General features: G+C 42.8%; 1 long non-coding RNA gene across 1 annotated transcript in view; it reads left to right on the top strand.

Annotated features, from left to right (window-relative positions):
* Positions 1-1203: 1203 nt before the first annotated feature.
* LOC138755102 (uncharacterized) overlaps positions 1204-25748 on the top strand; it is a 47786-nt gene continuing 23241 nt past the window's right edge. The window contains exon 1 of the long non-coding RNA XR_011352029.1: positions 1204-1290. This is a non-coding gene — a long non-coding RNA (uncharacterized lncRNA). The remainder of the gene's footprint in view (positions 1291-25748) is intronic.

Genomic DNA, 25748 nt, shown 5'->3' with positions numbered 1-25748 from the left:
CAGCCTTTTGCCCTTCATGTCAACCAGTAGGCCATAAGCTTTGAGGAAGTCAGCCCCTAACAGCGTGGTGCCCACAGAGACTAAGACAAACCTCCAGTGGAACTTCTCCTTTCTGATCTGGATCTGTGCCTGCAGGTTCCGTAGGTCCTGATGGTGGAGCCGTTGGCTGCCTGCACAGTTGGACCTCGAGATAAGGTGCGAGTTTCTAATGCTGTGGGGGCATGGATGCTGAGCGCAGCCCCTGTGTCCGTCAGGAATCGGAGGCCAGTGGATCTGTCCGTCACATGAAGGAGGCTATTTGTGTGGCCAGCTGTCACAGCCATCAACGGTGGCTGGCCTGGTTGTTTCCCTAAAACCTGCAGGGCTGGCGGCACTTACGGGCTTGCGCTCCCCAGTGCTGGTGGTAGAAACACCAGGTCGACTAGCCCTCTTCTGGGTTGGTCTTGGGAAAGCTTATGGTTGGCTGGCTCCTGATCGTGCCACCTGGTTGAGGGCTGCCTCGTTCTCCCTCTTCGTGGGCCAGAGGGCATATGCACAGGCTGCTGCTCTCCTCGGGTTTGAGTAGTCCTCATCCGTGAAGAGCAGATGGATGTCTTCCAGCATCTGTTCCAGGAATATCTGGTAGAAGAGAAAACAAGGCTTGTGGTCTTCCACCAGGGCCAGCATTTCACCCATTAGTGCTGATGGACTATGGTTCCCAAGCCTATCTAGGTGAAGGAGCCAGGAAGGCCGTTGCTGGGGAGTTAGCCCGAAAGTTCCAAGCAGCAGGTCTTTGAGGGCAGTGTACTTCCCCGTAGCCGGGGGGTGGTGGATGATTGGTTCAGGGCACTCATGACATGATATAACATCGTGGCACCTGAGGAGATGTTGCAGAGTTGAAATTATGCTTCCGCCTGCCCGAACCATGTTCTGGGTCGGTGGGTCCAAAAGGCCGGAAGCTTGATGTAGACAGTGTTAACCTCTGCTGAATCCTTGGTGTTTTGAGTCCAGAAAAACGTCTGTGCTCGTCGGGGTCACCACTGTGGCGGTGAGAGCAGTAGAAGAAACACAGCCACCACGTTGAGGGTCGTTAACGACTGTTCTTATTCAAATTCAGCACGCCCCTATAAGGGCAGCAGGAGCTCAGTCACCTGGTGCATTGTGACATCATAATCACTACCCAGGGTGCGCGCTGGAAGGGATGCTGGAGTCAGAGATAAACTTCTGATGACACCATTTCCCTATGGCTGCCCCACCATGTGGTGATACAGGCGGGGCCAGTTCACCATGAGGATGTGCACCGCCACATAGGTATGATTAAAACAGTGGTTTTCAAACCTTTTCTTTCCACCCACATACCATCTTAAACAAATCACAGAGCATCGATCACATAGGGATTACTATGTGAGTGGAAAGAGAAAGGTTGTGAACCATTGGGTGTAGTTGATCAATTCCTCCACTTACAAAGGGGCCAAGTTCCTACAGCCACTTTACCAGGTTCTGTGGGAGGAAGGGAAGTAAAGACCCCTCTCCTTTGGTGTGTGGATTGGTTGACCACCCAGTTTTGCAGAAATGCGCAGCACAAGGAGAGGAGCAGAGATCTAAAATGACCAACAAATTGAGTTCAACCATGAAGCCAAAATCTATGTTGTACATGAAGGCATCAGAATAAAGATTAAAGACAGGGGGAGGAATCCAGACCAACAGGCAAAAGGTGGTGAAAATATAAGATAAGAAGAGAGATGAGTATTGATTTGACTCTGTGAAAGGAAATAGACGGAAAAGGAGATAAAGAGGGAGATAGAGGGAGAGAGAGAGAGAGAGAGAGAGAGAGAGCTGGGGCAAAGAGAGAGAGAGCGAGAGAGCTGGGGCAAAGTTAACAGTGAAGAGGAAAAGGGGGTGGGGTGTTTAAGCGGAAAACAGAGGGGTAATTGTTAATGCCATCCAATTGGAGGGTGCTCGAGTGGAAGATGAGGTGTCATTCTTCCAATTGTGGGTGGTATCAGTCTGGAAATGGACAGGCATGCCCTCAAGAAAATTAAAGAGCCAGAATCAAGTCTCAGCTCTCCTCTTTGTTCAGGCGCCTTGTCGTTCGATGGGGGTGATCATGTCTCTCTATCCATCACGGTCTCTGACCCTCAGAATTGTAGTTGTGGCCTCCCCTGTTTCTAGCCATGATGCTAATCCATCCATCATTTTCATTCTCTGGGCCTTTTCATAGTCCACCTCTGCATGGAGGACAGCTTAAAGCTGAATTAAAAGGTATTTTTTACCTTTTCACGCAGGTCCAGAAAAGCCTGCTCTGATGTCCCCTTTCAGCCTGGAGGCGGCTGAGGCATTTATGCAGTGTTCAGGAGGTGTGGTTTCTGCTGTTGTGATGCCATACATACGTGCCGAGCAATGGCCAACTTTGTTACCCATAATTCCCCACGCAGCTCGGACCGCTCTGCATTTCCTACAAAAGTTCCAGCTGTATGGGGGATTATGGGTAGGGTAGACCCCTGTTGCTCTGCCACGTACTGAGCGGTTGGTGTTGACGAATGGCCTTGAATTCCGAAGTGTACTGGTGAGGTGCTGGAGGTCATAGAGGCTGTCACACCCTGCCCCGGCCACCCCCTGACAACCCCTCCAGCCTCCCCTGCCCCAAGGGAGTCATGGAAGGAGAGGGGTGAGAGAGTGGGAGAGAGAAAAGTGAGATGGGTTGCGGGCTGATGACATCACCATGACATCATCAGCCCACCCCTAGCCAGCCACTTATAGCAGCAGTACATTCATTATACGTGGTGGAGCACTCTGCTCCACCGCTGACACTACCTCGGAGAGGGATTGGATTTAGTGCCTTGGAGCCAGTCAGGAACATTCAAGAAGGTAAGTTTCCGACGTGAGGGCGGAGAATCTTCGCCTTTACGTTCATATTTTTTTGCTTTATGAAAAGGCCTAATGTCTGCATCTGCTTCTTTTTCCAGTTGTAACTAAATGTTCTAATGTATCATTTTGCATGATGTGTCAAAGAACTTCGATCACTGTTTTCCAATTCTTTTAAGTAATGTACGTTTTGTTTTTAGTTCTTTGAAGAACATCTTCATTTGTTACTTTATCATATCCAGTTGACTCTTATCATATCCAATTAACACCTTTTGTTGGTCTGGACTCCTTCCCACTGTCAAGCTTCAGTCTTTATTCTGATGTCTCCGTCTTCTTTGCTTATTCTTTGAAGAAGGGCTCAGATCCAAATTGTCCATAATATATCTTTACCTCCAATGGACCCTGTGAAACCAGCTGAGTTCCTCCAGCATTTTGATGTGTCTTTACAGATGCAAATGAGAATTATTTATCTGAAATTTTAACCTCTACCAGTCTTGGTGACTCAACTGTAGTCTGGATCGACATTGAAACAAATCTCAATGTTGATATCAAAGATTTCAGATTTATTGCCAGAGTACATACATAAATAACATTATATACAACCCTGATAATTTTTTTTCCTGGGGGTGAGACAGAATTACCACTTATTAGTCATTAAAAAAAAACTTCACAACATACCCATGTAAACAAATAAAGAAATATAAACCAACTGACTATGCAATAGAGAGAGAAAAATATATTTTTTAAAAAATCGATAAAGTTCAAAAATAAGGTTACTTAAATGAGGGGTAGCAGCTGTTCCTGAACCTGGTTGTGTGAGTCTTGTGGCACCTACGCCTCTTTCCTGATGGCAGCAGTGAGAACAAAATGTGTGCTGGTAGCATCCCCTGTAGCTGTTCTTGATAGTGGGGAGGGTTTTGCCTGTGATGCCCTGGGCTGTGCCTATTTCTTTTTGCAGACCATGATGCAGCTGGTCAGCACACTTTCCACACACATCTGTAGAAGTTGGCCTGGGTTTCTGATGTCATACCAAACCTCTGCAATCTACTGAGGGTGGAGGTGATGACTTGCTTTCTTCATGATACCTTTAGTGTGCTCGGTCCAGGAAAGATCCCCTGAGATAGTGACTCCCAAGAACTTAAATTTGCTCACCTTTTCCATCTATGATCCCCCAATGATCACTGAATCGTACACCTCTGGTTATCCCTCCATGAAGTCAACAACCAACTCCTTAGTTTTGGTGACATTATGTTCAAGGTTGTTCTTAGTACACCATTCAGCCAAGTTTTCCATCTCCCTCCTGTATGTTGTCTCAATGCCACTTTTAATACAATTCCGCCCCCCCCCCCCAATACTGTGGTATTGTTAGTGAATTTGGCCAGAGTGTTGTCAAATGAACCACACAATCAAAGGTGGTAAAGTGAGTAGAGCAGGGGGCTAAGAATGCAACCCTGCGATGCTCTGATGTGGATGGAGATTGTGGAGGATGTTTTCTTACCAATCCTCCCTGATTGTGGTCTGGAGGTGAGGAAATCAAGGATCTAATTACATAGTGGGGTGTTGAGTCCCTGGTTTGTTCATCAGTTTTGAGGGGTTGATGGTGTTAAATGCCTTTAGTCATGAATGATTATGATGTATGATGGTGTAAAACATTCACCATTTTACAAACAAAATTAATTTATAATGATTAAAATATTATAACTATTTCACCCCATTAACCCCACAATACTCAACACTAATTCATTCTGTCTTTTTGGCCTCTTGACTCTCTGATCACAAAAAATAGTCATTGTTGTAAAATCAAACCACTGAAAAATTGTAACTAACAGAATTACAGGCTATGTGTTATCTCTCTCCCCCCCCCCCACCCAGCCTCCATCCTGCCCAAGGTCTTAGTCCTGTCAGCTCACAGGTCAGGATGCCAGAATCTAGTCTCCAGTGTATACAAATGGTTTGACAGAAGAGTCAGAGATACTCGGTGTTGCTCATGGTATTTAATCAACTGAAATCAAACGTCAGACATTGGGAAAACAGACATAACATCATTGGGAAAATTGCAAAGCCAGAATGCAGGACGGGACATTTGGCTTAGAAACCGGAGGAGCTCCCCTTCCCAACATAAAACTTCCCCTGGAATCCACTCTGGATGGACGAGGGAGGGTTGATGGGGAGTCTTGGGGAGAGAGAAAGATGATATAGAAGAAGGTGACCCAGACGACAGAATCAATGTCGCCTCTTGGAACGTGCACATTAGTGCCTACCTCCAGTTATTTAGATGAACTCTAGACTCACTCAAATGCTGCCCAATTCTTCTGCTGCCCAGCTACATAGGGAGTAAGTTATGGAGCCCAATTAACCTACTGCTATATCTTAAGGATGTGTGATCTTGATTAGAGGGAAGGGTTAGATTAGGGTTAGCTTTAGTTTTTAGTTGTTATTCCTTTATTTTACGGTATTTCTGGGGTGATACAAGCAGTACACTGGCCATACTCCTACTAGCCTACTGCAGGGTGCAACCTCTATACCTGCAGGTAGACAACCTGGGAGGCTGGTCTTCCCTACTGTCAATCACCAGCCCGTATAAAGTCTTCAGGGACAGTTAGACACGTGGAGCCATCAAAGGAACTGTGACTGGTCTGTACAAGTTTAAGCTAATTAAAGCCTGTTGTACAGTCTGTGGACTTTGCGTCAGAATTTTTTGCCCAGCGGCGCTCACAATTTCATAAATGGGTTTAAACTTGGTTGCATGGATCAAGTTAATTAAATGTTTTTGAGGTATTACAAGCAATTATTGATGTAGTCTTATCTACTTTTCCTTTCCATTGGCTTTTAATGTGTGTGTGTGTGTGTGTGTGTGTGTGTGTGTGTGTGTGTGTGTGTGTGTGTGTGTGTGTGTGTGTGTGTGTGTGTGTGTGTGTGTGTGTGTGTGTGTGTGTGTGTGTGTGTGTGTGTGTGCTTACCTGTATACAAATAAATAATTATGTAATTTTCAATTCTGTATTAATGCTTATATGTTAAACTCAATAAAAATATTTTAAAGAGAAAATAAAAGGTTGTGTGAAGAGACAAAAGCCCCTTAACAGAGAGCACCTGAGGTCAGGATTGAACCCTTGTTGCTAGAGCTCTATGGCAGCAGCACTAACCCACCACAGCACTGCTACACCCCTCCTGACAAGCCGATGTACATTAGGCCGACATGAATTTTGCAAGCAACTTTACGTTTAAATTTATAAATTTAGACACACAGCACGGTAACAGGCCCTTTTGGCTCACCAACCCGTGCCACCCAATCGCACCCAATTAACGTACAACCCCCGAGGGTGGTGGGGGGAAAACCAGAGCCCCCAGGGAAAACCCACACAGACACAGCCACAACTTCTTTAGAGTTTAGAGATTCGAACCCGGGTCGCTGGCGCTGTGACAGTGTTGCACTAACTGTGCTGTATTGTCAGGGAGTTGAATGGCCAACAAAACAAGATCATGAGGATCCTATTGGGTGAACAGGCCACACCTTTTTCCCAGGATGGCACTGGCCCATACCAGAGGACATCCATTTAATGTGAGTGGGGGAAAGTTTCGGGGAGGTGTCAGAGGTAAGCTTTTTACTCAGAGAGTAGTGGATGCATGAAATGAACTGCCAGGGGTGATGGTAGAGGCGAATATAATAGAGATATTTAAAAGACACTTAGATAGGCACATAGATGTAAGGAAAATGGAGGGTTATGGGCTGAGAGGAAGTGTTAGATTGATAGTGGAGCAGGTTTATGCAGGTCAGCACAACATTGGGCTGAAGGCCCTGCATTGTGCTATGTTAACCCTGGCAACAGAGTGGCTGACTGGACTCTCCAGGTCCTCCCCAGGTTAGGAACACCTGAATTAAAGTTAGCCTCTACGTGCGAATGAATAGGAGACCAGCTGCTCCGGGGATCCCCAAGCCCCCCCCCAGCAGACACAGCACTTGAAGGCTGGGGGGAAGCAGAGCTGGGAGCACCAAGACAGTGAGGCTAGCTGGCTGCTGCTCTTCCCTCATTTGCTCTCCCTCACATCCTGGTTGTCTCTGTGATTCTCTCACACACAACATCTGCTCTCTTTGGATCGAATCAGTAAAAGATGCATGCTGAACAGTCTGGAGTGGCTGGGTCAGGAAATTCTGGAAATATTCGGCAGGTCAGACAGTGTTTGTGGAGAGAGAAGAACAGTTCATGTTCATCTGATGGCAGCACTCATGATGTGGTAATTCCAATTCATACTGGTGCAAAGGAAAGTGACTTTGCAAGAGTGCAGGCAATCCTTCATGGTGTCCGTATAATGTACTGTACATGCAGCAGAATTTTACTTTGGCATCAGGTTTGACACAGACATGTGGGCTAAAGGGCCTGTTCCCATATTTGTTCTCAGTCTGAATTGATCTTTAATTCATTGTAACTCTCTACTGTGTAAATTTTGCTCTTTTCATGGCTGCATGAATGTTAGAGATGACCTGTTGGACTGCTTGCAGAAGAACTCCTCACTGTACTAGGTACTATACGACAAATAAAACTAAACTGGGCGTCACAGTTCGTGTAGCAGTTAGCAGTTAGTGCAATGCTATTACAGCGCCAGTAACCTGGGTTCAAATATGGCACTGTATGTGAGGAGCTTTTACATTCTGTCCGTGTCTGTGTGGGTTTTCTCTGGGGGTTCCTCCCACCCTTCAAAATGAGGTACAGGGGTTGGAAGTTAATTGGGCTATTTGGGTGGCATGGGCTCTTGTTGCTGTGCTTTATGTTAAAATTTAAATTTAAACTGCCTTCAAACTAGTATATGGTCTCTTCATCCCTCCTCTCAGAACTTGCTTGCTTTCTCACATGATCTGTTCTCAGTCATTCCCCTGAAAAAGTAACATACCCTGTTGAGTGTTTCCCCTAGTCTCACTTTTTATCTTAGGTTTCCACCTTCTGCCATTTTTTGGCTTCACTTGCGAATTTGGTGGCTTGTTGCAAATTGTCCGACAGGCAGTCTGGCCTGTGGCATGGAAGGATTCAAAGCCTGAGGGTGTGCATTAGTGAACAGAGAAACTGTAACTTTAAGAAGATGGTGAATAGCATCAGTTGCAAAGGAAAAAAAAAAGACCCTACAGTGTGCACAATGAAACCAGACAGGAGTTTCCATCTTAGAAACAAGTCCACATGACCAAAGGTCAATTATTCAGTTGAAGAAGATCATGGTTTATTTATAGGCCGTCTGTCCTGTTAATGAGATTAGCTCATTTCTGGTGCACTGGTCATCAGTTTCAATACATTTTATTCTGAGACACCTTAATATGATTCATTTGTGCAACTCAGTTAGTGCAGTGTTATTATAGTGCGAGAGGGCTGGGTTCAAACCCAGCACTGTGTGTAAGAAGTTTGTATGTTCTCTCCATTGTTTGCGTGGGTTTGTTCCGGGGCTCTGCTTTCCTCCAAACATACAGTGGTTGGAGGTTAATTGGAGTATTTAGCCTGCATAACTAAATTTAAAATTTAAAAAAATGTTGGCTCACGTGGAGCAAAGTAATGAATGCTAAAAAAATCCATTAACAGCCCCAATATTAATTTCAAAATTAATATTGTTCTTTTACTACTGTTGATTAAGTGATCTCATCAGTTTTGTGAGTGGCAGGGTGGACAGTAGGAATATGATTTGCAATGTTGATTATTTAACTCTGGTCTTGGTTACACTACCAGATATATATGATCTTTGCATCCTCCTTGGCCACAGGACGGGTGCTGGAGGTTTGGAGAATGGCGAATGTGGTCCCGTTATTTAAAAAAGGTAATAGGGAGAATTCTGCAATCTCTCCACCATCAGACTTCTAAACAACCAACTCAATCAGGACTCATTTAAGGATTCTGACTTTGCACATTATATATTTATTTTCTTCTGTATTGAACAGTTGATTTGTTTACATTTACTCCAGTCAGAGGTTTTCTCTTGAAACTTGGGGGAGGGGGTGTTAATTATGTATAATGTTATTTTTCAGGCAGCTCTGTGGAGGGGAGGAACCTGCAGATGCAGTGACGGTTAAATGTTTTCATAGAATGTGACTGAAAATAAAGTAAAATGCTTTAAGATTTATATATTTATATTATATATTTTACAGTAGTAAAAGAACAGAAGAAACCCATGCAAATAATGGAGAGAACATATTTATTTATATATTTATATATTCATGGTCTATAAATAAACCATGATCTTCTTCAACCGAATAATTGACCTTAGGTCATGTGGACTTGTTTCTAAGATGGAAACTCCTGTCTGGTTTCATTGTGCACACTGTAGGGTCTTTTTTTTTCTTTGCAACTGATGCTATTCACCATCTTCTTACAGTTTCTCTGTTCACTAATGCACACCCTCAGGCTTTGAATCCTTCCATGCCACAGGCCAGACTACCTGTCAGACAATTTGCAACAAGCCACCAAATTCTCAAGTGAAGCCAAAAAATAGCAGAAGGTGGAAACCTAAGATAAAAAGTGAGACTAGGGGAAAAACTCAACAGGGTATGTTACTTTTTCAGGGGAGTGACTGAGAACTGATCATGTGAGAAAGCAAATACAATATTTGCTATCTGCAAATAAGATATTTCTTAAGGAAAGAATTGGGACCATCTATGTCCCTACCTAGTAATGTGGAGATTTTAATTCTACAGGGGAATGAGTGTAAATTTATCTCTAAGATGTATTTTTGGAGGAAACTGGAGCATATGGAAGAAACCACACAAACATGAGGAGAACTTACAAACTTCTTACACACTTGGTGCTGGTTTTGAACCCAGCTCTTTGGCATTGTACTGGTGCTGGACTAACTGTTACACCAACTGTGTTGTACAAATAAATGATATGAAATGGGTTCACAATAAAATTTAAATAAACTGATGACTAGTATTACCTATTCCAGAATGAGGGCCTGAAGCTGGGCTGACACAGGTTGAGGGAGAGATGGGAGTCGGACTTGGGCACAAAAGTCAATGAAGAGTGGTGGCAAGACCTGTGTCTGGACAGCATGACTGGGGTCATCAATGCAGATACAGATTGGTGCAATCCAATTTTTTCAACCACTGTACCTCACACCACAAATATTACACAAATCAAAATTGGAAATTTCAGAAATGTGCTTTAGGTGTGGTGTGGAGATTAGAACCTTTGTCCATTCCACCTGGCTGTGTACAAAGGTGAGATCCTTCTGGGTGAAAAAAATTACAAAAATGGATTTTCCATGGAATCTTGAGTTGTACCTCCTGGGAAATATTGAGGATGTGAGTGTAGACTGTCCATATACCAAGCTCAGTTCGTGAAGGTCATGTCGGTAGCCAGGAAGTGTATAATGGTTATGGAAATCCGACTCCTAATTAAATACCATGAAAAAAGCAGAGCTGCATTCCCCTGGAGAAAACCACTTACAATTTAAGGAGGAAAAATGGCACATCGTTAAAGTGTGGCAGTCATATCTGAAATACATGGGCATGCAGATTTGACTAGCCCCTCCCCACAAATATGAGTACTGTAACAATCCATCCCAGCAGGGAAATGAGTGGAATTAGATTGGACGTGAGACAAACGATGTGCTTTTTTAGTTTAGTTTTTAGTTCTTTCTTTTTATTCCTTATTTTTTGTTATTTAGTCACCCTGGTTGTTTTTCCTAGGTTTCTGTCAGTTTTTTCTTAGGTTTCTGTAGGGGTCGTGGACCCCCAAGTATTTGTATCTGTGTAATTTATATGACCACATATTAGGGTTGGGGGGCTGGGGAGGTGGTGGTGGGGTTGGGGGAGGGAATAAATACAGAGTGCTGAAAGGGATTGTACTGGTTGTTTGAATTTTTATGTCTATGAAAATCAAAAATAAAATATTCAAAAAAATGTATATATTCATGCAAGTGAAGGGTGTTCAGGGTACATACATTAGAATATTTTTGTCCTTTGACTTTTAAGCTGTTTATTCTTAATATAGGAATTTTAGTTTAGCTTTGTAAGAGTTAAGTCTCAAGCAACTGGAAAATACACTTATCTGGCATCTACCAATCCTGATTGGCGCCAGATACCAAGGTTTTACTGTATAAGTTTGAGAGTTTATTGTCATATACATAAGTACAATGTAATATGTCCCAAATCTTCTATTCAGTGCTTTGGCTGGTGAGGTCATGTGCCTTCTGCACTGCCCTGTCTAACTGCATTGCTACATTCAGGGAACTATTTTTCTTTCACTTTCTCACACCAGTGTGAATAGCTTACCTCTGATGTCTCCCTGCAACTTTTCTCCACTCACCTTAAACAGATATCCTCCATATTGGTCATTACTGCCCTGGGTAAAAGCTGCTGGCTATTCACTCTATCTATGCGTCTCATAATCTTATACACCTCTGCAAGTTGCCTCTCATCCTCTGTTGCTCCAAAGAAAAAAAGCTTTTGTCAAATGCCTTGCTAAAATCAATATAAACTGCATCTACTGTCACACCCTTGTCAATCCTCTCTCTCCCTCTCTCCATCCCTCTCTCTCTCTCTCTCTTTCTCTCCCCCCCCCCTCCCTCTCTCTCTGTGTTGTGCTCTACTCCTGGTTACATTATTCCATGGGATGGATAGGAATGAGCTGGCAATGTCTCAATGAGCTGCGGTATCCCTTCACGCACCGTTCTAAAATTGTTCTCAAGTATTCACATTTGACATGTCTGGACTGTATGCAGACACGTAATAGTCAGTAAAAGTGATCTTGTCCAGTATGCTAACATTTCCTGTGTGTCTCTCAGGCCTCTATTAACATGAGAACATCAAATGTAACTTTTCCTTGCATTTACTTAAATTCTCCGAATGGCTTAAATGCAGAATTAGAAAATGCACCCCTTCATGTACATTAGAAAAATGTTGCATTTAGCCCACAAGTTTACCAAAGGTACATGGCCTTAGCATAGGCCATCATACAGGTTATTGTAAGCAGCTTTCCTGTGTAAGGAAAGAGGAACAATCATATTCAACTTCTACTCTTAGTCACCATCCATTGACTAGAACTGCACGGTAATGATTTTTTTGGACTGATTTAAGCTTGGTTTTGTTGCTATATGTGCATCTTTCTAAGATTTCTTATCTGGCCTCATACATGAAAGAAAGGCTAATATATAAGAATGCACATTATATTGGCATCTACCATTTTCCATAGGTGCCGGATACATGGAGTTTTACTGTATTTGAAACTGATAGCTATTATAAAAGTGTAGAATTAACTTGTTTTCAAGCAATCAAGTTCAACAGTTGAAGGCAAAGGGGGGAGTGGTCATCGTTGGAGTGGGCTGAGTTAGATGGTTAAGGCTTTGGCTCAACAGGCTTTGGTGAGAAGAGGTAAGAGGTGAGGAATAGTCGGAGTTGAAGTCAGAAAGGGCCATCCTATTCAAGGGACAGAAAGGATTCAACAGGTAGGCACAGGTAAGGGCAGGTTTTTTTTTAGATATCATATATTTTGTTCATCAAGTCATAGACAGTGGGAATGACAGCCAAGGCAGGGGAATGAATGCTCCTCTTGCAGAGTGTAGGTCATGAGGGAAGGCCAGCAGTATCCTTGATGACTTCATCTGCAAGAAGTGCATCCAGCTGCAGCTCCTGTCAAGCTGAGTTAAGGAATTGGAGCTGGAGTTGGATGAACTCTGGATTAATCAGGAGGTAGACAGGATTACAGGGACACCTAGAAGGCAGAAGGAGGGTAGATAGGTGACAATCAGGAGAGGGAAAGGGAACAGGCAGGCAGTGCCGGGGACCCTTGTGGTCATCTCCCTCAAAAACAAGAATACCATTTTGATTCTGTTGGTGGGGTGGGGGGAATCAGGCATCTGGCACAGTCCTGTGGCTAAAAAGGCAAGGAAAGAGGAGGCAAGCTGTAGTGATAGGGGAGTCCATAGTTAGGGGCACAGATAAGATATTCTATGGAAAGGATCAAGTTTCACAGATGGTATGTTGCATCCCCAGATCCAGAGTCCAAGATATTTCAAGTTGAGTTCACGGCATTCTCAGGATGGAGGGTGAGCATCCAGATATTATGGTCCATGTAGGGACATGGATAGGAAGGGTGAGGAGGTCCTTCAATGAGTGTTGAAGGAGTTAGGTGCTAGCATGAAGGAAAGGACCTCCAGGGTAGTGATCTTAGGATTACTACCTGTGCCATGTGCTGGTGAGGTTAGAATTAGGAGGATAATGCAGCTTAACACATGGCTAAAGACATGTTTTAGGATAGAGGGCTTCAGATTTCTGGATCATTGGGCTCCCTTCCAGGGAAGGTGGGACCTTTTCTGATAGAATGGTTTACATCTGAACTTGAAGGGGACATAATACTTGTGGAAAGATTTTCTAGGGCTACTCCGGTGGATTTAAATTAGATTTGCAGGGGGAGGGGAACCAGAGTGCCAGAGCAGATAGAGGAGTGGAGGAGGGAAAAGATGATGTTAAAATTGCATGCACTGTTAGAAGTCAAAGGGTTGAACGTGGTGGAAATGTTCTCAGGTGAATCTATTTCAATACATTGTAGGAAAGGCAGGTGAGCTTGGAGCATGGATTAGCATGTGGAATTGTGACATGGCTATTAGTGAAACTTGGTTGCAGGAAGGGCAGGACTCACAGCTCAATGTTCTGGGCTTCCGTTGCTTTAGACATGATAGAATGGGGGGGGAGGCATAAAAGGGGAGGAGTGGCATTTCTCATGAGGGAAATTATCACAATTGATCTCAGGCTCAGCAGACCAGAGGGCTCATCTACTGAGGCTATATGGGTGGAACTGAGGAACGGGAAAGGTATGACCACATTCAGGGGGTTGTATTATAGACCACCCAATAGTCAATGAGAATTGGTGGGGAAAATGTGTAAAGAGATAGCAGACAGCTGCAGGAAACATAAGGTTGTGATAGCAAGAGATTTTAAATTTCCACAAATTGACTGGGAATCCCATACTGGATGTCTTGGAGTTTGTCAGATGTGTTAAGGAAAGTTTTCTAAAACATTATACAGAGGTACCAACTGGAGAGAGTACAATACTGAATCTCCTAATAGGGAATGAGGCAGGACAGGTGACCGAAGTATGTGTAGGGGAGCATTTTGGACCCAATGATCATAAAGCCAATAGTTTCAAGTTAATTATGGAGAAGGCGAGGACTGGGCCTCAGGTTAAGATTCTAAATTAGAGCTAGGCCAACTTTGAGGAAATGAGAAAGGACCTAGAATGCGTGGATTGGGATAAGAAGTTTTCAGGCGAGGATCTACAAGATAAGTGGAGGTCCTTTAAAGGTGAAAATTTGGCGAAGTTAACAGGCATAGGGAACCTAGATTTTTGAGGGATATTGGGGATCTGGTTTGGAAGAAGAGAGATATGTATAAGAGGTATAGGCAAACATGGAGAAAATGAGGTACTTGATGAGTATAAAGAATGCAAGAGAAACCTCAAAAAATAAACCTGGAAGGCTGAAAGAAGTTATAAGGTTACTTTGACAGACAATGTCCAGGACAGATTACCTTGTTTTTCAGTTGGTTTACCATTTAGGGTTAAATATTTATTAAGGTTAAGTGTTGAGGCAGTGATTGGATCATTGGCTGCAGGTGTGAAGAATTAAGAAAATTGCCTAGAGCTGCACAATAGTGGTGTTTCTAGACTTTTTAGCTTTACTTAAAAGGAGGAATAGGGCTAGCAGCATTTTAGAGTGGGAAAGTGGTGCCTTTGTTGAACAGTGACTGAGGAGAGCTGATGTTGCTTGAATTCAAGAAGGTAAGTCTAATTAAGGGAGTTTTCAGACAAAGTTAATGGAGTCAGCTAGGGCTGTGGATTATTCTAGCATAGGATGTGGGAGATCTGGAAAGGTATACTTGTTCCAGACCTGCAGAAAGTGCATTCAGCTCCAGCTACTTACTGACTGAGTTCTGAGAGCTGGATGAAGTGTGGGTTATTAAAGGGGCTGAGGCAATCATTGAGAAGAGTTATGGGGAGTTAGTCACCCCCAAATAGACAGATAGTTGGGTGATTGTGCAGAGTACCCTTGTGGATGTTTCCACTGGGAATGGCTATGCTGTTTTGGATGCTGATGGTGCGGAGGATCTACCAGGGGCAAGTTGAGGTGGTCAAGACTCTGGTACAGAGGCCATCAACTTGGCTCAGAAGGGAAGGGCTGAGAAGAGGAGAGCCTTAATAATAGGGGGCTTGTTGATGGAAGACAGGAAGTTTCTTGGCATGTATTGAAATTCCTGGTTGGTTTGTAGCCTCCCAGGTGACAGGGTCAGGGATATCTTGGATTGAGTCCACAGCATACTGGAAGGGGAGCAGCTGGATGTTGTGGTCCATGTGGGGACCAATGACATAGATAGGAGGAGAGATGAGGTCCCCAAGAAGGAATTTAGGGAGTTGGGTAAGAAGTTAAAAGACAGGACTTCAAGGGTGGTAATCTCTGGATTGCTGCTTGTGCCATGTGCTGGACAGGATGCTAATAGAAAGTTATGGGTGATGAATATGTGGCTGAAGAGTTGGTGTGGGTGGGGTGGGGGGAGGGGAGGCTGCTAGGCTTCAGATTTGTAGATCATTGGGATCACTTCTGGTTAAGGTCAGACCTCTATAAAAAGGATGGGCTGCACCTGAACTGGAAGGGGCAAAATATCCTGGCAGGAGGGTTTGCTTGAGCTGTTGGGAAGGTTTAAACTAGTTTGGCAGGGGGTTGGGAATTGAGTCATGAATGTAGAAACTAGGGTTGAGGAAAGACAGGAAGGGGGAAAATCAAATGCAAACAGTCAGAAAGGTTGGAATATGTCTATTTCAATGTGAGAAGTATAATGAATAAAGGGGATGAACTTGCAGCTTGGATCAGTACATGGAACTATGATGTTGTAGCCATTACTGAAACCTGGCTGGAGGAAGGGCAGGGTTGGATGATGCAGGTACCAGGGTATAGCTGATATTTAAAAATTGAGGTAGGAAGGGGAGGGGGTGGGGAAGAAGAGTGACATTGTTGCTTGAGGATAGTATCACAGCTGTACAGAAGCAGGGCACTGAGGGAGGTGAGTCCACTGTCAGTATGAGTAGAAATCAGAAATAGGAAGAGAGCAATTACTGTGCTGGGAGTAGTCTCCTGGACACTGAGGAACAGATAAGGAGGCAGATTTTAGAACGGTGCAGGAAATACAGATTGTAGTCGTGGGAGATTTTTACTTCCCTAATACTGACTGGGGCCCTTTGACTGCAAAGAGGATAGATGGGGCAAAATTTCTTGTGTGTTCAAGAAGGATTCTTGACTGTCCATTGAGGGGAGAGGCCACACTGGATCTGGTGCTGGATAATGAACCGGGTGAAGTGAGGGAGCACTTTGGTGAAGGTGATCACAACTCCCTTAGCTTCAGTTATGGCTATTGAAGAAGACTAACTTAAGCTAAATAAGAGAGTGTTTAGCTGGGGAAGAGCTAATTGTAAAAGGATTAGGGAGTAACTAGGGAATATTAATTTGAAAGATGTTCAAAGGGAAGTAATGTGGAGAAAGTTCAGGAACCAATTGAGCTGGGTTCAGGATGGGGTTGGCTGACTAGGACAATAAAAATGTGGTAGGAAAATGGAACTGGATGATTAAACAGGTAAGGTGACTTGTAGAGAGGAAGAAGCAAGCCTTTGTTAGATATAGGAAGTAGGCAACAGATGGGGCTCATGAGAAATGTATAGAAGCCACAAAGGAGGTTGAGAAAGAAATTGGGAGAGCTCAAAATGGGCATGAAAAGGTAGAATTAAGCATAAGCCAAAGGCTTTCTTTGCATGTTTTTTTTAAAAAAAAAAAAGATGAAAGTGAAGATTGGACCATTAAAAGAAAAGAGGCAACATGTGCCTAGAGTGGAGGAGATGGGGGAGGTCCTGAATGAGTACTTTGCATCAATATTTACAAGAGAAAAGAACCTTGATCAGGATGAAGTCGAAATCGAGCAGGACCACGTGCTGGACAATGTGGTGATTATGGAAGAGGAAGTGTTGGATAACATCAAGATTGATAAGTCCCCAGAGCCAGATGAGATATACCCTTCAGTGCTGTGGGAAAAGAAGAAATTGCAGGAGCATTTTCTATTGTCTTTGAATATGGGGAGGGTTCCAGAGGATTAGGAAGTGTCAAATGTAGTTCCTTTTTTTAAAAAAAAAAAAAAAAAAATAAGGAGAATCCTGAGAATTGTAGACCGGTGAGTCTCTTGTTCGTGGTGGAAAGGATTCTTAAGGATGGGATCTACCAGCATTTGGAGAGGTATAATATACTCAAGAATAGTCAGCATAGCCTTGTAAAGGGACGGTTATGCCTCACTGACCCAATTGACTTCTTTGAGGAAGTGACAAAAATTGATGAGGTTAGGGTAGTAGATGTGGTCTATATAGTTTCAGTAAGGAGTTTGATTATGTCCCCCAAGAGAGACTCATCAGAAGGTCAAGATGCATGGGATTAGTGGAACTTTGCCTGTCTGGATTTTTTTTAAAATGGCTTGTAGGAAGGAGACAGGGTAATGGTGAAAGGGAGGGCAGTGACTCGTGGAGTGCCACAGGGATTTGTTCTCGGTCCCTTCCTCTTCGTGATTTTTTTCTAAATGATCTGGATAATGATGATACAGAAGATTGGGGAAGTAAGTTTGTGGATGATATGAAGATTAGAGGAATTTTAGATGGAGTTGAAGGTTGTCAGAGGTTGCAAGAGGACTTAGACAGGAATGCAGGTGTTGGGAAGAAAAATGGCAAATGGAGTTCAATCCAACCAAGTGTGAGGTGATGCCTTTTGGCAGGACAAATCTGAGTGCAGGTTTAATGGTTGGTTAATTAAGAGTGTGGAAGAACAGGGGGATCCTGGGTTTCATGTCCATACATCCCTCAAGGTAGTTGCTCAGGTTGATGGGCTTTTTTTTTTAAATATAAACTATCTTATGGGATTCTGGGTTTCAATAATAGGAGGATTGTGTATAAGTGTAGAGAAATCCTATTGCAGCTTTATAAGACTCTGGTGAAATCATATTTGAGTATTGTGCCCACTTCTGGTCACCTAATTATAGGAAGGATGTGGAGGCAGTGGAAAAGGTGCAGAGAAGATTTACCAGGATGTTGCCTGGATTGGAGGGTGTGTCTTATCAGGCAAGGTTGGCAAAGCTGGGAATTTTCTCTTGGAGTGTAGAATGATAATTGAGGTCAACAAAATTGAGACATAGATAGGTTGGACAGCCAATATTTGTTTCCTAGGGTGGGAATAACACTACTAGTGGACATGTGTATAAGATTAAGGGAGTGGAGACATCAGGGTTATGTTTAATTTATATAGGGTTGTTGAGATCTGGAATGCCTTGCCAGAAGTGGTGGTTGAGGCTGAAACATTAGGGGCCTTTAAAAGACTATCAGATAAGTACATGGATAAAAGGCAAGTAGAGGGTTGTCAGGTTGGGAAGAGGGTTTGGCACTTGTATGTTCAGTATAACATGGAGGGCTGAAGAGCCTGTATAGTACTGTAATGTTTGAAAATGTTTTCTACAGGCAAAAGTAAAATAATAGTAAGGAACAAAATTGGTTCCCTGCGGATTAGTGGCCAACTTTGTATGGAAACAAAAGATATGAAAGGGGTCTTGAATGGTTTCTTAATCAATATTCCCCAAGGAAAAGGTCACATATTCGTGGGAAGTAAGGAAAACAAGCAGTGAGGTCATAAAACCTCTTACAGATTAAAGAGGAGGAAGTGCTTGCTGTCTTAAAGCAAATAAGAGTGGAGAAATCCCAAGGGCCTAACAAGATATTCCCTTGGACTATGGAGTCTAGTGGAAGAAAAAAATTTGCAGGGGCTCTGGCAGAAATGTTTAATGTTCTTGGCCATGATTGTAGTGCCAGAGGATTGGAGGGGAGCTCATGTTTTTCAATTTTTTAAAATTCGAAAGCTCAAAGTAAACCTGGAAATTGCAGGCTGTTGTGCCTGATGTCAATGGTAGGTAAATATTGGAAGACAGTCAGAGAATAGATATAAAATTATTTGGATAGCCATGGACTGAATAGAGATTGTCAATGTGGTTTTGTGCGCATTAGGTAGTATTTGACCAATCTTGTAGAGTTTTTTAACAGGAATGTTAACAAAAGGAAAGACTGTGGATGTTGTCTACATGGACTTTAGTAAGGCCTTTGATAAGGTCCCACATGGGAGGTTAGTCAGGATGGTTCAGTCACTAGGTATTCATGGTGAAGTAGTGAACTGGATTTTACAATGGCTGGATGGGAGAAGCCAAAGAGTGAGGATGTTTATCAGACTGGAGGACTGTGACTAATGATGTCCCTTAGGGATTGGTGCTGGGACCATTGTTGTTTGTCATCTATATCAACGTTCTGTTGATAATGTGATTAAAATTGGATCAGCAAGTTTACAGCTGACACTAAGATTGGAGATGTATTGGACAATGAAAAAGATTTTCAAAACTTGCAGAGGGATCTGGGCCAGTATAACATGGAGGGCTGAAGAGCCTGTATAGTACTGTAATGTTTGAAAATGTTTTCTACAGGCAAAAGTAAAATAATAGTAAGGAACAAAATTGGTTCCCTGCGGATTAGTGGCCAACTTTGTATGGAAACAAAAGATATGAAAGGGGTCTTGAATGGTTTCTTAATCAATATTCCCCAAGGAAAAGGTCACATATTCGTGGGAAGTAACGGGCCAGGTGTTGTCTTGTCCTCCAGTGCTCTTCCTGTGGGTGTTTCACCACAGTACAGATTTGCACCCTCCATTTGTAGGAGTAACTTTATCATAGTTTGAACACTCTTTCCAAGAGGATCTCTAACTACAAGCTCACTAAGTTAACTGTCTCATTGCTCAGGAAGATCCAAGATGCCATGTTCCCTTGTAGATCAGTACCATGCTGTTAATGAAAGCCATCATGTATGTATTCTATCGTCCAAGTTTGCCTCAACCAACCTGATCACCCAATCTGCATGTTAAAGGCCCCCAAGATAATTTAAGATGGGGAGGTTATGCTGCAACTGGTGAGGCCTCCTCTGGATGTACTAGCTTTGGAGGTGGTGCAGAGGAGGTTCATCAGTTTGATCCCAGAGAAGAGGGTGTTAGTCTATGAGGAGATTGAGTTGTCTGGGACAGTACCCACTGGAATTTAAAAGAATGAGAGTGGATCTCACAGAAACAGAGTTATGAAAAGCATAGATAAGATAGAGGAAAGTTGTTTCCTTTGGTGGAGGGGACATAGCCTCAAGATTCAGGGTAGCAGATTTAAGATGGCGATGAGGAGGAACTGATTTTTACCAGAGGGTGGTGAATCTATGGTATTTGCTGCCCATTGAAGCAATGGAGGCTTATCACAGTAAATATATTTAAGACCAGGTTGGATTAAATTTTTATAGTAGGAGAATTGAGGGATATGGGGAAAAGGCAGGTAGGTGGAGAGAAGCCTGTCATCCGATCAGCCACATCTCATTGAATTGCGGAGCAGGCTTGATGGGCCAGATGCCCCCTGCTCTTCCTACTTGTGTAACTATGTTCTTGTATTCTATTCCTCTTGATATGAATGCCAACATTGAGGAAGGACTCTGGTCCAAAATGTCAGTAATGTATCTTTACCTCCTATGGATGGTGCAAGACTGGCTGAGTTCCTGCAGCATTTACTGTGTTGTCAGCATTGCATTTGCTGCCTTCACCACTGACTCAACATGCAAGTTTACCTTCAGGCTATCTAATGTGAGGATTCTCAGGTGCATTTGCATCTGAGCATTTTCAATTTTCTTCCCATTTAAAAAATGTACCCGTTTATTTCTTTCCTACCAAGTTGCATGACTGGACACTTTATGACATAGTATTTCAATTTTCCACTTCCCTGCCCATTCTCCTAATCAAAGTCCTTCTGCAGCCTCCCTACTTCCTCAACACTATCTGCTCCCCCATTTACTTTTGTATCATCTGCAAACCTGGCAACAAAGCCATAATCCAAATCATTAATATACAATATAAAACCAGTGACTCCAACACTGACCCCTTTGACACATCACGAGCAACTGCCAGCCAAACAGAATATGATCCTTGCATTCGGACTCTGTTTCCTGCTATCAGCCAATGCTCTAATCACGTGACTAGATTTCCTAATACACCATGGGCTCGTACCTTGATATGTGCACTTTGTCAAATGCCTTCTGATAATCCAAATACACAACATTGGCTGCATCTCCCTTCTCCAGCCTGCTTGTCACTTCAAACCATAGAAAACTACAGCACAGAACAAAGTCCATTTGGCCCTTCTAGTCTGTGCTGAAATGTAGTTCCTCCAGTCCCACTGCACCAATTCCACAACTCTCAGACCTTGCTCATCCATGTATCTATCCAATTTACTCTTAAAACTTAAGAGTGAGCCCTCATTTACGTCAGATGGCAGCTCATTCTAAACTCCCATCACTCTGGAAAATTTCCCCCTAATGTTGCCCCTAAACCTTTCACCCTAAAGCCATGTTCTTTCATATTTGTCTCTCTCAATCTAAGTGGAAAGAGCCTACTCACATTTACTGTCTATTCCCCTTATAATTTTTTAAACCCCTATCAAATCTTCCCTGATTCTTCTATGCTCCAAGAAATAAAGTCCTAACCTGTTTAATCTTCAACTCCTGAAGACCTGGAAACATCCTAGTAAATCTTCTCTGCACTTCCATCTTACATGTGTCTTGTGGTTAGGTGACCAGAACTGCACACAATACTCAAATTTGACCTCCTTGTAGAACCTCAACATTGCATCTGAACTCCTGTACTCAATACTTTGATTTATGAAGGCCAAGCTCCCAAAAGCTTTCTTTACAACCCTATCTACATGTGATGTCACTTTCAGGGAATTTTGTATCTGTGTTCCCAGATCCCTTCATTCCTCCAAAACTCCTCAGTCCTTTACCATTTAATGAGTATATCCCACCTTGGTTTGTCCTTCCAAAATGCAACACCTCGCACTTTTCTGCATTAAATTTCATCTGTCATTTTCTGGCCCATTTTTCCAGTTGGTCCAGATGCCTCTGCAAGCTGTGAAAGCTTTCCTTGCTGTCCACAACACCTCCAATCTTGGTGTCATCAGCAAACTTGCTGATCCAATTTATCAATTCCAGATCATTGATATAGACAACAAGCAGCAATGTTCCCAACACTGATCCCAAAGGCACATCTCGGGCTTCCAGTCTGAGAAGCAGACTTCCACTACCTCTGACTTCTCCCATTCAGCCAATTTCAAATCCATTTTACAACCTCTCCATGGATAACTAGTGTCTGAACCTTCTGAACTAATCTCACTTCTTGAAAGAATTTCTTCAGAGAATTCTGATCGGTTAATGAAGCAAGATTTTCCCTTGAGGAAACCATGCTTGCCTTGGCTTTTCTTGTCATGTGACTCCAAATACTTCATAATCTCATGCTTGTCAATCAACTCCAACATCTTCCCAATCACTGATATCAGGCTAACTAGCCTATAATTTGCTTTCTACTGCCTCCCAACCTTCTTGAACAGTGGGGTGACATTTGTGAATTTTTCTCTGGGATCCAACCAGAATTTATTGATTCTTGAAAGATCATTACCAAGGCCTCCACAATCTCTGCTGCTCCTTCTTTCAGGACCTGAGGATACAACCCATCTGGCCCTGGAGACTTTCTGCCCTCAGACAATTCAGCATTCTGAGCACCTTCTCCCTTGAAATGGTAGCTGCACTCACTTCCCTGACACCCATTGACATCTGGCACACCTGCTAATGGCTTCCACAATGAAGCTGATGCAAAATACTCATTAATTCCTCTGTCTTCTCCTTGTCTCACATAATTATTTCTCCAGCATTATTTTCTAGAGTTCCTATATATCTACTCTCATACTTGAAGAAGCTTTTTGTATCCTCTGATATTTTCTTGTCTACTTGCATATTTCATCTTTTCCTTTGAGTTTTTAGTTACCTAGTGGTAGTATTTTAAAACTTTCCAATATATCTTCTCACTAATTTTGCTTTCTTGTATGTCCTCTTTTGCTTTTGGTAACTAATGTTATTTATGTTTTGAATGATTTCTTCTTAACCAATAAAATTGAACAGGTCATTTAAAATGATGTGTATTAATTTTGATGTTGGAAGAAATTGGATTAGTAAATTGAAGGTACTGCTCTTTAAAATTAATTGAATGTAATTCTCAGTAGTTTGAAGAGTTTGGCAGCTGAGAACTTTTTCCCATGACCCTTGTGATCCATCTGACTTCTCTCTCCATTCTTTCCACTTCAGTCGATTGCATACATTTTCCCACGCATGCAGTAGAAGCATGACATTTACTGCTTTGACAGGTCTGGCTGTGCCTTAATGGCTTGTGTGAGTTATTTGTCACCATTGTCTTGGGTGGTGATCTAAATGATGCTGCGTGACATTAATGATGAGAAAATGTATGCTCGTGAGAGGCTTGTGTGGTATGCACAATATACCTGGGGCATAGAACAAGACTTAGTCAGAGAGGAATAATAATATGGTGTATAAAGACCATTATAATTGTACTAGTGTCGTAATAATTATTGCCTTGCCCTTACTATTCACTTTCACTGGTCCACTGAAATGCTTTACCTCCGACTAACATGACTGTCTGGCTTGGTTGGATTCTTCCCCTCATTTACTTTTGGAATTTGTAAGCCAGTCAATCTGATGACACGTGTGCTCCCCAAGGCTGTCCTGCTCTGCTAATTATAGCTGAGGAACAGGCAGAAGGAGCATGATGGGGGACCAAAAATGAGCCCTTAGTACATTTGCCAAGTTAGTGAAAATATGTCAGTTTGTCGATGGAGACAAATCATCAATCAAAGTATTGAGTATAGGAGTTGGGATGATATGGTTAAAATTGTACAAGGCATTGGTGAGGCCAAATTTGGAGTATTGTGTGCAGTTTTGGTCACCTAACTACAGGTAAGATATCAATAAGATTGAATGAGAAGAGCTTCAGGGATGTGGCCTGGGCTTCAGGGATTGAGTTACAGGGAAAAGTTAGATGGGTTAGTACTTTATTCCCTAGAGCATAAAGAATATGGAGAGATTTGATGGAGGTATACAAAATTGAGTGGTATAGACAGGGTAAATGCAGCTAGGTTCCCCCCTCCCCCCACTGAGGTGAGATTGGACATTGAGGGCAAAAGGGGAAAAGTTTAGGGTGAATATTAAGGGGATCTTCTTCAGAGTAGTGGGAGTGTGGAATGAGCTGCCAGTGGAAGTGATTAATGCGGGCTCAGTTTTAACATTTAAGAATTTGGACAGGTATGTGGATGAATGGTATGGAGGACTATGGACTGGGTCAGTTTAGTGGGATGAGGGAGAATAATGGATTGGCATAGACTAGAAGGACTAAAAGGCCTGTTTTTCTGTGCTATGTGTTAAGGATACAGCTTCCTCTATGGCCATTATTGATCATAGCACCCTTCTATAGTGATAAATTGAGAATAGGTTACAGGTAAAACATTATTAATTGCCATATGTAATCCCAACCCACCTCCATGCTATCAAATCCTGGGTTTAATCCAGGAGGATGAAAAGTAGAGCAACCTAATCTCAAGGAGTGGGGCACAGTGAAATCCTTCTACATTAAATCATGCAGCACTGAGAGCTGTTTTCCCAATGATGCCTGTGCCAGCTATTTGAAGGGACTGCCCCAACAGTCCCACTGCCCTTTCCTGCCACCTAACAAAATGTCCATTTCAAGAATTTGAGTTCCTTGCAGTCACCATTTCGTGTCTCTTAACATGGAGTGAATTTCAAAACACGATTCAATGCATAAAAATGTTTCATGTAGTCTTTTATTACTTGCATTAAGTTTTTGCCTCTTGTTCTGAGGTTTGGTACAATATCAGAAACCCTGGCAAATTTCTACTGATGTGCGGTGGAAAGTGTGCTAACTGGCTGCATCACAGTTTGGAATGAATGCAGACATCAATACCCCCAAGCATAAAGTCCTGAAAAAGGTAGTGGACATAGTCTTGAGGACATCACAGACAAAACTCTCCCCACATTCAAGAACATCTGCAGAGAATGCTGCCATTAGAGAGCAGCAGCAATCATCAATCATCCATGCCATCCAGCTCTGTTCTCAATGCTGACATCTGGAAAGAGGTAGAAGTGCCACAAGACTTGCATGATCAGAAACAGCTGCTAATCAATTGGGGACTCATTTAAGCACTTTTGCATTTTATTGGTTTTATTCTCTCTGCATTTCAGTCAGTTTGTTTACATTTCTTTTTGTTTACAGTTTGTTGCCTTGCCAATAAGGGGTAATTCTGCCGCATGCAGGAATAAAAGAATCTCTGGGTTGTATGTGATGTCGTATATATACTCTGACAATAAATCTGAATTCTATTAGTTATTCCCCCCTTCCATGTCTCTATCAAAACTTGTCATCACTTTAAACACCCCTTAGTCTTTTGACATATCCAACCCATGGAGAATAGCCCAATTTACCAAAGTCTCAGAATAAAACTGAAATCTTTCACCCTACTATCATCCTGCTAAGTCTCCTCAGCCTCCTCAAAGGAACCAAAGATTTCATTTTGATCTCTGCACCTTGGGGATCTTGCCATCTAAACAATGATGAGTGGGATGGACAATGAGGTCTGTGGACATAGTGAACAGAAAACCAACTGGAAGGAGAATAGGTGCATCATCCAGCTTCCATCTGCACTATCAGTTGCCACCCATCCTTTCCACTCAACACATAACCCCATCCCACGATTTCAATGTGCAGTTGTTCCCACCCCTGATGTCTGAATCATCTCAAATCCTGATAACTGACTCATCCCAACACTCCAAGGTCCAGTCATACCAAAGTCTCCCAAATCCATTTTGCCTCCTCTCCCAAAAAACTTGTTTCACCACTGCAACCTGCCTAGTTTGATTTGCCTCAACAACCCCCAACCATAA

Source organism: Narcine bancroftii, chromosome 2, assembly GCF_036971445.1.
Source record: "Narcine bancroftii isolate sNarBan1 chromosome 2, sNarBan1.hap1, whole genome shotgun sequence".
Taxonomy (NCBI): domain Eukaryota; kingdom Metazoa; phylum Chordata; class Chondrichthyes; order Torpediniformes; family Narcinidae; genus Narcine; species Narcine bancroftii.
The sequence above is the reverse complement of the archived record's forward strand: the minus strand, read 5'-3'. Positions and strand labels throughout refer to the sequence as shown.